The sequence below is a fragment of the Artemia franciscana genome, chromosome 9 (assembly GCF_032884065.1).
Source record: "Artemia franciscana chromosome 9, ASM3288406v1, whole genome shotgun sequence".
NCBI classification, from domain to species: Eukaryota; Metazoa; Arthropoda; class Branchiopoda; order Anostraca; family Artemiidae; genus Artemia; species Artemia franciscana.
The window spans coordinates 12,003,243-12,017,249 of record NC_088871.1 but is presented as its reverse complement, the minus strand read 5'-3'; the positions used below and the strand labels follow the sequence as shown (position 1 = coordinate 12,017,249).

Below are 14,007 nucleotides of genomic sequence, written 5' to 3'. Positions count from 1 at the left end.
CACACCATCACATTCAGCGTATCAGAGAACCTTATTGTAGAAGTTTACTCTTGAGGAATTAGGACAAAATCTAAGCTTTAGTATTAAGAGCGAGGTATCGATGAGGTTTGAACTCCCTCATATACGCAATAAAAACATACAAATATAGAAGGTCGTTCAGTAAGTTAATTCGTAAGTTACGTATGTTTTTACCAATGAAAATGTTTGTAAAAATTGAAAGTTCTAGTTGCTTTTTTAAGTAATCAAAATCTTGGAGGGCAACTAGGCCTCCTCCCTCATTCCTTTTTTCTCAAAATCTTCCGATTAATTACAATTAATGAATAATCAAATTTCTATTTAATTATTTATGTGCGGAGAGCCAAGATCAAAATATGCATTAATTCAAAAACGCCAAGAAATTCAGTAAAAAAACAAGTTTTTTTTTAAATGAAAGTAAGAAGCAACATTAAAACGAACAGAAATTACTCCGTATATGAAAGGGGATTTTCCTCCTCAATGCCCCGCTCTTTACGCTAAAGTTTCTTACTGTTTTAAAAATAGAGTTAAGAGAAAGAGTCAAACTTTAGCGTAAAGAGCGGGGGGTAGAGGAGGAAAAACCTCTTTTGTATACGGAGTAATTTCTGTTCATTTTAAGTTTTAATGTTGCTCCTTACTTTCATTTAAAAAAACTTGTTTTTTTATTTAATATCCAAAGGAACAGGGGATTTCTTTTGTGCATATATATAAGACTAAGATCCTATTTTGTCCCATGAAAAAATTGTGCATTGCTTTTTAAAATTTATTAGCATATTTTTTTTTTTTTTTTTTGCAGAGGAAAGGGAGAATAGCAAAAAATTTCAAAAATTTAGAATATATTTTTTTTGGAGGGGGGCGTACCCCAAGGTCCATATAATAAGGTTTGCAGCTTAAGCTATCTCTGAACACCACGAAGATTATACCTTTTCCACTTCTTCACAGCAACCAGAAAAATGCCCGCATAAAAAAAAACGAAAAAAACCCAAAAGAATTAAAGTGTTCCTCCCTCAACTCAGTTATTCTTGAGCTTTTCTTATCAGAAATAGACATGAGGAAGAAGTGTATCTGTAAAATTCCGTCTCGGTTAATATACGATCCAACCTCCTGCTAGCTTTCTTTTTTTATTACCTGAAATCTAAAAGCATACAGGTCTCTTGAATTACTTTTCAGATATGTTATTTAAAAAACTCTTTCCATCTTTTTTAACCAAAATTTTATAATGATGTGGCACTAATGTATATTTAATTTGTATCTCTCTTTTTGCTTTCTTTTCTATTTCGCTTTTATACCAAACAACTGCAAACCTCAATTGTAAGTAAACTATTCTTTATCACAGGGATCAACAAAACAAACAAAAATATTTATTAAGCGATTCAGGGACTCTTGTTTAACAAACATATTTGTCTCTTAGACTCAGTAAATATAGAAACAATTTAAAAGAGATATCAAACGAAGATGCATAAGTTTTGTCCTGAGAGTAAAACTGAAAAAGACCGCACGAGGGCCATGCTAGGAATTAAATTGAGGAAGGGCTGTCAGTTTTAAAAGGAGAGGGGTTGAGGATGGCCGTAAGGTTGGTTATTGCTATAAAAACGGCTGCAATCTGGTATTGCGGAATCATTTTGGTTCTCCAGGACTACACGCAGAATATCGCAGTAATGTTGATTTGAAATCAACCTTGTTCCCATGTTTATTAAGTTAAGGTTACAAACGTTCTCCAATTCCAAATTTGCTGTTAGTTTTCTAAGGAATTCACAATTCTGTATCTCTTGATACAAAAACACACACATACACACACACACACACACACACACACATATATATATATCTATCTATCTATATAAAAATAAGTTGTCTGTCTGTCTGTGGATGTGTGGATCAGGTGACGTCACCTGAAAAAACTGGATCAGGTGACGTCAAAAAAAAAAAAAAGGCAAAAACTACAAAAAAAACTAAAAACTAATAAAAAAAATAAAAAAGCTAAAAAACTAAAAAAAACTAAAAAAAAGGCAAAAACTACAAAAAAAACTAAAAACTAATAAAAAAGCTAAAAAACTAAAAAAACTAAAAAAAAAGGCAAAAACTACAAAAAAAACTAAAAACTAATAAAAAAAATAAAAAAGCTAAAAAACTAAAAAAACTAAAAAAACTAAAAAAAGGTAAAAAACTAAAAAAACTAAAAACTAAAAAAAACTAAAAAAAAGGAAAAAACTGAAAAATAAGCTAAAATAAAGGTAAAAACCAATAAAAAACTAAAAAAAAAACTGAAAAAACTAAAAAAAGGCAAAAACTACAAAAAAAAACTAAAAACTAATAAAAAAAGTAAAAAAGCTAAAAAACTAAAAAAACTAAAAAAACTAAAAAAAGGTAAAAAACTAAAAAAAATAAAAAATAAAAAAAAACTAAAAAAAGGAAAAAACTGAAAAATAAGCTAAAATAAAGGTAAAAACCAATAAAAAACTAAAAAGAAAAAAAGGAAAAAACTAAAAAAAATTTTCATCTAAAAAACTAAAAAAAACTAAAAAAGGTAAAAACTAAAAGAACTAAAAAAGAAAAAAATAAATGACGACACTCAAAGAGAAAGCGACCAGGACAAAAGGAATGTTCGATTAGCAATCAACAAAGCAACGGGACACAGGGAGTATAAATGACGACCAGGACATAAGTAAAAAAAAAAAACTATCTATATATATAAAAATAAGTTGTCTGTGGATCTGTGGATCGTGGATCAGGTGACGTCACCTGAAAAAACTGGATCAGGTGACGTCAAAACTGAAAAAACTAAAAAAAGGCAAAAACTACAAAAAAAACTAAAAACTAATAAAAAAAATAAAAAAGCTAAAAAACTAAAAAAACTAAAAAAAGGCAAAAACTACAAAAAAAACTAAAAACTAATAAAAAAGCTAAAAAACTAAAAAAACTAAAAAAAAGGCAAAAACTACAAAAAAAACTAAAAACTAATAAAAAAAATAAAAAAGCTAAAAAACTAAAAAAACTAAAAAAACTAAAAAAAGGTAAAAAACTAAAAAAACTAAAAACTAAAAAAAACTAAAAAAAGGAAAAAACTGAAAAATAAGCTAAAATAAAGGTAAAAACCAATAAAAAACTAAAAAAAAACTGAAAAAACTAAAAAAAGGCAAAAACTACAAAAAAACTAAAAACTAATAAAAAAAAGTAAAAAAGCTAAAAAACTAAAAAAAACTAAAAAAACTAAAAAAACTAAAAAAAGGTAAAAAACTAAAAAAAATAAAAAATAAAAAAAAAATAAAAAAAAAGGAAAAAACTAAAAAAAAAGGAAAAAACTGAAAAATAAGCTAACATAAAGGTAAAAACCAATAAAAAACTAAAAAGAAAAAAAGGAGAAAACTAAAAAAAATTGTCATCTAAAAAACTAAAAAAAACTAAAAAAGGTAAAAACTAAAAGAACTAAAAAAGAAAAAAATAAATGACGACACTCAAAGAGAAAGCGACCAGGACAAAAGGAATGTTCGATTAGCAATCAACAAAGCACCGGGACACAGGGAGTAAAAAAAATTAACAAAACTAAAAAGAAGGTAAAAACTACAAAAAAACTAAAAAGAAAAAAAAACTAAAAACTAATAAAAAAACTAAAAAATCTAAAAATCTAAATAAACTAAAAAGAGCTAAAAAAGAAAAAAAAGGGAGAAAAACAAAACTAAAAAACGAATGTATATACAGACCGGGACACCGGGATACAAATGACGACCGGGACACAGGGAATATAAATGACGACCGGGACACAGGGACACAACTACAACGGGGACACCGGGGGAAACAGGGGGATGTAAATGACGACCGGGACACCGGGACAGGGAATGGTCGATTAGCAATCACCATCAACAAAGCTCAAGGGCAATCATTAGAATCATGAGGTATAGATCTGAATACAGATTGTTTTCCCATGGACCATTATATGTTGCATGTTCAAGAGTCGGTAAACCTGACAATCTATTTATATGCAAAGACAATGGGACAGCAAAGAATGTTGTATATTCGCAAGTTTTACGTAGTTAAAACCATATATATATATATATATATATATATATATATATATATATATATATATATATATATATATATATATATATATATATATATATATATCTATCTATATTCACAGGTGGGACATAGGGACACAACTACAATGGCGCGTAACTATTATGGCGCGTAACGACTTACGCGCGCGGGGGGGCTTGGGGGGGGCGCGAAGCGCCCCCACCAACTAGGTGTTGGGGTGGCGCGAAGCGCCACCCCAACAGCTAGTATATATATATATATATATATATATATATATATATATATATATATATATATATATATATATATATATATATATATATATATATATATATATATATATATATATATATATATATATATATATATATATATATATATATATATATATATATATATATGGAGACCATCCAACACTTGACACTCAGATTAGATTTTCACAAAACTAGAATTTTTACAATTTTTCTCACATTCTTCACAAACTTTGCTTAAAAAAAAATATCTAAAACCTCATGGACTTTGGACTCGTTCCATGTGAAAGCTTGTACAAGTATGCTCTGGAAAACCATAGAACGGATGGGGATGGTCGAGTTTTCCCATTGAGGTTTGTAAAAACACCATCATTTCGTTACGCCTGTGTCTGTAGGTAAGGGTAAGTTACTTAAGTATGCTTTGAAGGGAAAGATGGGCAAACTTAATCACATAGTGACCTGGACTATCAAAAAGTTCGTGGTAACAAACTGTGAGTAAGGAGTGACCCGGCTCAATGGTAACTGGAACTCTAAAAAACAAAATTTTGATGCCAACAGATTTATTAAAAAAAAAATTTATGCTGATTTCAAATATATAAGTTTTATCAAGTTTAATCTTGATAATAAGCCTGACAATATATGCCTCATTTTTGAAAAAGTGGAACCCCTTACCCCTAAAAGTCATAGAATCTTACTGAAAATCACACTATCAGATTCAGCGTATGAGGAAACCCTACTGTAGAAGTTTCAAGCTCCTATCTGTGTGTATTGTATTTTTTTTTGCCAGAAGAAAGATCACGGATGCGTGTTTATCTGTTTTTTGTTTGTTTGTTAACATTTTCTTCCCAGGGGTAATGGTATCGACCCAGTGGTCCCAGAATACCACGATAGGCCTCATTGGAACGAAAATTAAAAGTTCTAATGTCCTTTTTACGTGGCCGAAAATTGGAGGGCAACTAGCCCCCTCCCGCACCCATTTTTTTCCAAAGTCACCCGATTAAAATTTTGAGATAGCCATTAAAATTTTGAGTTAACCATTTAAAAATCTATTAGCTATGTCTTTGAGTATGACTTAATTCCCCAGACTCCCAGGGGAAGGGCTGTAAGTTGTGAATTTTACCCATTGTTCACATATATTATTGGTTATTGGGAGGTATACAGACATTATCGGAGAGAATTTTTTTCTGGTGGGGGGCCGGGGGAGAAGGTTATATGGGAGGATCTTTTCATGGAGGAATTTTTCATTGGGGAAGTTAATTTTCCATGAAGTGGGGGCCGAATATCCCAACATTATTTAAAAAAGTATCAGAAATTAAACATATACTTTTTACAACCGAAAATAAGGAGCAACATTGAAACTTAAAGCGAAGAGTAATTATTACGCATAGCCTCTGAGGGGGTTCATCCCGTCATCAATACCCCACTCTTTACGTTTAAAGTTTTGTTAGTATTTGCAAAATAGCTATATATTCTAATTAAACGGCCTTTGCAATTCAGGGGTCATTCTTAAAGAATTAAAGCACAACTCTAACTCTAGCATAAAAAGCGAGGCATTGACAAGGTGGAGAACCCCCTCATACACGTAATAACTACTGTTTGTTTTAAGTTTTAACGTTACTCCTTACTTTCAGTTGAAAAAACTTGTTTTTAATTTTATATGATAAAAAGGTCCCTGGATAAACCTCAGTAGCAGTAAATTGTACCTTTTCCTATGATTTTTGTATATGATTAAATAAAAAAAAACAATTAAAAAAAAAAATTAAATATGAAAGGGGCTTTTCTTTCTCAACCCCCCGCTCTTTACGCTAATTTTGACTCTTTCTCTTAACTCTACATTTTAAAACAGTAAAAAAACTTTAGCGTAAAGAGCGGGGCGTTTAGAAGGAAAAGCCCCTTTCATATACGGAGTAATTTCTGTTCGTTTTAAGTTTTAATGTCGCTCCTTACTTTCATTTAAAAAAAACTTGTTTTTTTTTTATTTAAGTTTTGAACGTTTTTGAATCAATGCATGTTTTGATTTTGGCTCTCCGCAGAGGAATAATTAAAACGAAATTTGTATATATTTTTTTTTTTTTTTGGCTAAATGGCTTTCTCATAATTTTGATCGAATTATTTTGAGAAAAAAAGAGTGGGGGAGGAAGCCTAGTTGCCCTCCGATTTTCGGTTAATTAAAAAGGCAACTAGAACTTTTAATTTTTTACGAATCTTTTTATAAGTAAAAGATATACGTAACTTATAAATTAGCTTACGTAAAGAACTTTTGTATTATTATGTTTTTATTACATATATGAGGGGGTTCGCCCCCTCGTCAGTATCTCGCTCTTTACACTAAAGCTTAAATTTTGTCCCAATTCATTAAGAATGACCCCTGAATCACAAAAGCCGTAGAAAAAATAGTTGAAAATACTAAAAATATTTTAGCGTAAAGAGCGAGGTATTAGGAGGAGGTGAGCCCCTCATAAGGGAAATAATTTTTGTTTGTTTTAAGTTTTAATGCTGCTGCTTACTTCCAGGTGAAAAAAACTTTTTCATTGTTTTTTTTTTAAGTAATGCTAGCAAATCCTGCACTCCCTTTATAGAAAATTTCTTCCCTCTTGACAAATTCCTCGATGAACAGTTCCCCCAGCATATCCCCCTCTTCTCAACCCCTGTCTCCAATAAAAAAAATCCTCCTGAAAACGCCTGTACACTTCCCAATAACCATTACTATATGTAAGCACTGGACAAAGTTTTGAACTTGTAACCCCTCCCACGGGGACTGTGGGGGAGTAAGTCGTCCCCAAAGACATAGTTATGAGGTTTTTTGACTACGCTGAATAGAATGGCTATCTCAGAATTTTGAAACGTTGACTTTGGGAAAATAATTAGCGTGGGAGGGGGCCTAGGTGCCCTCCAATTTTTTTGGTCATTTAAAAAGGGCACTAGAACTTTTCATTTCCGTTAGAATGAGCCCTCTTGCAACATTCTAGGACTACTGGGTCGATACGATGACCCCTGGAAAAAACAAAAACAAAAAAAAACAACAAATAAACACGCATCCGTGATCTGCCTTCTGGCAAAAAATATAAAATTCCACATTTTTATAGATAGGAGCTTGAAACTTCTACAGTAGGGTTCTCTAATACGCTGAATCTGATAGTGTGATTTTCGTTAAGATTCTGTGACTTTTAGGGGGTTTTTCCCCCAATTTTCTAAAATAACGCAAATTTACTCAGGCTCGTAACTTTTGATGGGTATAACTAAACTTGATGAAACTTATATATTTAAAATCAGCATTAAAATGCAATTCTTTTGATGTAGCTATTGGTACCAAAATTCCATGTTTTAGACTTTTGGTTACTATTGAGCCGGGTCGCTCTTTACTACAGTTCGTTACCACGAACTGTTTGATAGAAGAATTCCGCTGAGAAAGTTGATGTAGATTATGACGGCTTTTGTCAAAACGCTAGTTATACAACTTGTTTTGAAGTCCATTACGCAAAATTTCTGACAATTATTAAAAATAAAAATGTATATTTATTTTTAGATGAAAGAAGTTTTTGTTCTCTTCTTAAGTTAGAATATTTAATTGCTTTAGATATTACCTTTTTCTGAAATTATGCTTGGGTTAAGGGTCCTTGAACTAAAGACGCAATTCACATCAATTAACTAAAGATGCATGCAATACATATATATATATATATATATATATATATATATATATATATATATATATATATATATATATATATATATATATATATATATGTATACTAGCTGTGTGGGGCGCTTCGCGCCCCCCCAAGCCCCCCGCGCGCGTAAGTCGTTACGCGCCATATTAGTTACGCGCCATTGTAGTTGTGTCCCTGTGTCCCACCTGTGAATAGAGATAGATATATATATATATATAAATATATATATATATATATATATATATATATATATATATATATATATATATATATATATATATATATATATATATATATATATATATATATATATATGTTTTTAACTACGTAAAACATGCGAATATACAACATTCTTTGCTGTCCCATTGTCTATGCATATAAATAGATTGTCAGGTTTACTGACTCTTGTACATGCAACATATAATTGTCCATGGGAAAAACAATCCGTATTCAGATCTATACCTCATTATTCTAATGATTTGTCCCTGTGTCCCGGTCGTCATTTATATTCCCTGTGTCCCGGTCGTCATTTGTGTCCCGGTGTCCCAGTTTGTAATTTCTCTTTGAGTGTCCCGGTCGTCATTTATATTCCCTGTGTCCCGGTGTCCCGGTCGTCATTTGTGTCCCGGTGTCCCGGTCTGTAATTTCTATTCAAACAATCCCTGTGTCCCGGTCGTCATTTATATTTCCGCCTGTGCCCCCGGCGTCCCCGTTGTAGTTGTATCCCTGTGTCCCGGTCGCCATTTATATTCCCTTGTCCCGGTCGTGATTTGTGTCCGGGTGTCCCAGTTTGTAATTTCTCTTTGAGGTTCCCGGTCGTCATTTATATTCCCTGTGTGTCCCAGTCGTCATTTGTGTCCCGGTGTCCCGGTATGTAATTTCATCAGTTGACAAACATGACGTCAGTCGACAAACAACTTCATGACGCATACAGCTCAATCCTTAAAATGAGGTCAGTCGACAAACATGAGGTAAATCGACACACAAACATGACGTTACTCGACACACACACACACACACAGACAACTTATTTATATATATATATATATATATATATATATATATATATATATATATATATATATATATATATATATATATATATATATATATATATATATATATATATATATATATTTACTAGCTGTTGGGGTGGCGCTTCGCGCCACCCCAACACCTAGTTGGTGGGGCGCTTAGCCCCCCCCAAGCCCCCCCGCGCGCGTAAGTCGTTACGCGCCATATTAGTTACGCGCCATTGTAGTTGTGTCCCTGTGTCCCACCTGTGAATATAGATAGATTTATATATGTGTTTCAAACTACGTAAAAATTGCGAATATACAACATTCTTCGCTTTCCCATTCTCTGTGCATATACAAAGCCGTATGTACTAATAATGACCTCATATACAAACGCTCTTTTTACAAACAAACAAACATGCATACACACAACTCGTTTTTATATAGATAGATAGATAGATAGATACAATACAAATTAACTGCGTAAAACTTGCGAATATACAACATTCTTCGCTGTCCAATTGTCCTTGCATATAAATAGATTGTCAGGTTTACCGACCCTCGAACATGCAACGTACAAATGTCCATGGGAAAAACAATCAGTATTAAGATCTATACCACATTTTTGTGTGTCATGTTTGTGTGTCGACTGACGTCATGTTTTTCGACTGACGAAATTAAAGATCGGGACACAAATGACGACCGGGACATCTATATCTATATATATAAAAATAAGTTGTCTGTCTTAGTGTCTGTCTGTCAGGTGACGTCATGTTTCTGTGTCGACTGACGTCATGAAGTTAGTTGTCGTCATTTTTGCTATGAAGGTGACGTCATTAAAGATATTTAATCATGAAGTTAGTTGTCGTCATTTTTGCTATGACGGTGACGTCATTAAAGATATTTAAGACATATATGTTCACGTAGAAATCTATTAATGTTTAAGTTTAAAATGACTGATGAACTTACAATGGCAAAAGCCGATGAAGATGCTCAAAGAGTCTATGCCAAAAAACTTGCTGCAGATAGAGAAAGTCAGAAAAGAAAGCGTGCCGAGGAATCAAAAGAACAGCAAGGAAACAGGCTTGAGGCTGATTGAGAAAGAAAGAACAGAAAGCGTGCCGAGGAATCAAAAGAACAGCAAGGAAACAGGCTTGAGGCTGATAGAGAAAGAAAGAACAGAAAGCGTGCCGAGGAACTACCAGAGCAACGCGAAAGCAGACTTGCTGCTAAAAGAGAAAGTGAAAAAAGAAGGCGTGCCGAGGAATCACAAGAACAGCAAGAAATCAGGCTTGCTGCTGATAGAGAAAGTAAGAAAAGAAAGCGTGCCGAGGAATCACAAGAACAGCAAGAAATCAGGCTTGCTGCTGATAGAGAAAGTAAGAAAAGAAAGCAAGACATTTATGATACGATAATGCATTGTGTCGATAACAACGTTGGAGAAATTTTCTTTTTGGATGCGCCAGGAGGTACTGGTAAAACGTTTGTGATAAAACTGATTCTGGCATCAATTCGATCAAAAAATGATATAGCGTTGGCAATTGCGTCGTCCGGAATAGCCGCAACATTGCTGCCTGGTGGAAGAACTGCTCATTCCGCTTTGAAATTGCCTCTGAATTTGCATTCTACAGAAACTCCCACGTGCAATATTTCCAAATCATCTGGGATGGGTAAAGTATTGCAGCAATGCGAACTTATTATTTGGGATGAGTGCACAATGGCACACAAAAAATCGCTCGAGGCTCTGGATCAATGCTTGAAAGATTTGTGAGGGAAATCGAAACCCTTTGGCAACACATTAACATTGCTTGCGGGAGATTTCAGGCAAACATTACCTATAATACCTAGATCAACTCCTGCAGACGAAATGAATGCTTGCCTGAAAAATTCTAATTTATGGGCACACGTAAAAATATTAAAATTAACTACAAATATGCGTGTCCGATTGCAAAACGATGACTCTGGTCAAACATTTTCAGATCAATTGCTGGCAATTGGGAACGGAAAGCTCCCAGTAGACTCAATTTCAGGACTTATACAACTACCTGCTGATTTCTGTAATTTAGTGACGTCCAAAAATGAATTGATTGAAAAAGTATTTCCGAATATTCTAAAAAATTATAAAAATAATAAATGGCTAAGTGAAAGAGCAATTCTCGCACCCAAAAATATAGACGTCCACGAAATCAACAATATTGTTTTGACCAAGATTCGAGACCAGGCAGTCCTTTACAAGTCAGTCGACACAGTTTCGGAACCAAATGAAGCGGTTAATTATCCATCTGAACTTTTAAATTCCATAGATCTTTCAGGGTTTCCACCACACGTGCTACAACTAAAAATAGGCGTACCAATAATACTTTTAAGAAATATCAACCCACCAAAGCTTTGCAATGGCACGCGACTTGCCGTAAAAAAACAATGGAAAACCTAATAGAGGCCACAATCTTGACAGGGCCTTTTGAGGGTGAGGCTGTTCTTATTCCTCGCATTCCCATGATTCCAACGGATCTGCTTTTTCAATTTAAAAGATTGCAATTCCCAATTCGATTAGCATTTGCAATCACCATTAACAAAGCTCAAGGTCAATCATTAGAAAAATGTGGTATAGATCTTAATACTGATTGTTTTTCCCATGGACAATTGTACGTTGCATGTTCGAGGGTCAGTAAACCTGACAATCTATTTATATGCAAGGACAATTGGACAGCGAAGAATGTTGTATATTCGCAAGTTTTACGCAGTTAATTTGTATTGTATCTATCTATCTATCTATCTATATAAAAACGAGCTGTGTGTATGCATGTCTGTTTGTTTGTAAAAAGAGCGTTTGCATATGACGTCATTACTAGCGAAGCGCCACTCCAACAGCTAGTTTATATATATATATATATAGATATGTTAATATCTTCAACTAATATTAAGTACTATACACGTAATTTTCCTCTTCTGACGCAGTTGCTGTTGCAGGTATGGGAATGTGGGGGCAGATGCCCCTCCCCTGTTTTTATGAAATCTGACATAAAATTATTTTGTTTTATATTTTTCGGCTCTTATTAAGGTATATTGCCCCCCAGATTATGAGGCCTGAAACCGCTACTGCCTTTGGGTGGTGATCTAACCATTAACCCCTGCTTATATTTACCGACGGTTCTGAAATTGTTATTATTAGCATTCTTTTTCGAGTAGTTTTACCTTAAAGATGATTTCTTTCATCTAGTTTATATTATACTCAAGAGAACCAGGGTTGCAGTCAGGGGCGTAGCTCCGAAATTTTATTTGGCTGACAAGAAGGGTATTCATCGCAAGAGTCAAGGGGCATAGGCTATATAATAATTTTTCTCCAAATTATTGGAGGAACAACTACCCCCCTACCTCTGAAACAGCGCGACTGGTTGCAGTTGTGGCTGCAACCTAGTAAAGAGACAATTACAGCCTATAGTAGGCGGAAGTTTAACAACACATTAAAAAAAAACTGTCCAGTGAGAAAAATAATTTATTTAATGGTGATCCACGAATGATAACTATTACATAAACTTTGCAAAATTAATACGAAAACGAATTTTCATGAATTTTGATAACGAGCTCGCAACTCCTTAAAAATGGCAGCAAAAATAAAATATATTTTTACACCATGGCAAAAATCCATGCACTGAAAAATTTGAGCCCCTTACTTTGAAGAACAAAAATAAAATGTTTTTTTCTTTATTAAAGATAATGTGTTTGATGGGTAGCTAATTTTTTTTTGTTTTGATTTTTCCTGTTGTTTTTTTTTTTTTTTTTTTTTGCCTGAGCAAGCAAGCTACCGTAAGGTCTTATAAGAATGTTTTATAGCTCATTGAAAAGTGACTAGTCCTATATCCGTGTTTTTCTTATAAATATAGATCAGGATGAAAGGACACGTTTCAAGTTAAAGGTGGGGTTAAAGGTCATGTTAGATGGGGCATTTAAGTTTTTCTTCCAGTGAATTTAAATTAATATTTTGCCTGTAATTCATTTTTCGAGTAATTTTATCAAAAATTTGTTATCTTTCATCGAATGTAAATTAAATTTTAATAAATGTAAATCAAGAGTACAGCCTTGTGCTTTAAGTTAAAGCTGAGCTTAAAGGTGACATTGACGAAAAGATGTTAGTTTTCTTCAATGAATGGAGACTATGGTTTGAAAGCTATGAATTCAAAAATATTTCCTCAGTCATCCAGCTAAACTTCATGTTGAACTTGTAATAGTTTTAGCTTAAAAGTTCTGTAAAAATTTGCACGCATGGAAAATCGAGTCACAAGATTAAAAACGAAAAAAAGTTTTTCATAATAATTCTAGGGAGACTTTAGACATAAAAACTGTCAAATCGTTCGTGGTACCGACTGTAAGTAAGGAGTGACGCGGCTCAATAGCACCCGAAACTTTAATAACCGAAATTTTTATATCAATGGATATAATAAAAATTTGATCATTATGCTGATTCCAAATACACAGATTTAATTAAGTTTAGTGTTGCCCATCAAAGGCTGTAAGTCTGAAGAAATTTGTCTTTATTTTCGAAAAAGGGGGGGGAACACCCCTTAAAAGTCAACAAATCACAATGAAAATCACACTATCAGACTCAGCATATCAGCCTCATTACAGTATATGCAAAAATGTGGAATTTTCTATTTTTGCTAGAAGGAAGATCACGGATGCGTGTTTATTCGTTTGTTTTTCTCAGGGGTGATCGTATCGACTCTATGGTTAATTGTCAATCAATGGGTAATTGCCCCGAGTAAATTTTCACCGTCATTATTGTCTCTAGATGATATTTTCGTGGGAAGTAGGGAAGTAGGAAGCCCCCCCCCCTCAATACCTCACTCTTTGCGTTAAAGTTAGAAATTGTCCCAATTCACTGAAGAGTGACTCCTGGAACACAAGGGTTGTTTAATTAGAACAATAAGAAGCTTTTTAAAAGTGCTAAAAACTTCAGAAGTTCCAAATTTCGTCAAACGACTCCTCAACCCATAAGAGGAGTGATTCACTCTTTTT

General features: G+C 33.3%; 1 protein-coding gene across 1 annotated transcript in view; it reads left to right on the top strand.

The window, feature by feature from the left end:
• LOC136031004 (FERM domain-containing protein 5-like) overlaps positions 1-14,007 on the top strand; it is a 223,743-nt gene that overhangs the window by 74,589 nt on the left and 135,147 nt on the right. The window lies entirely within an intron of this gene.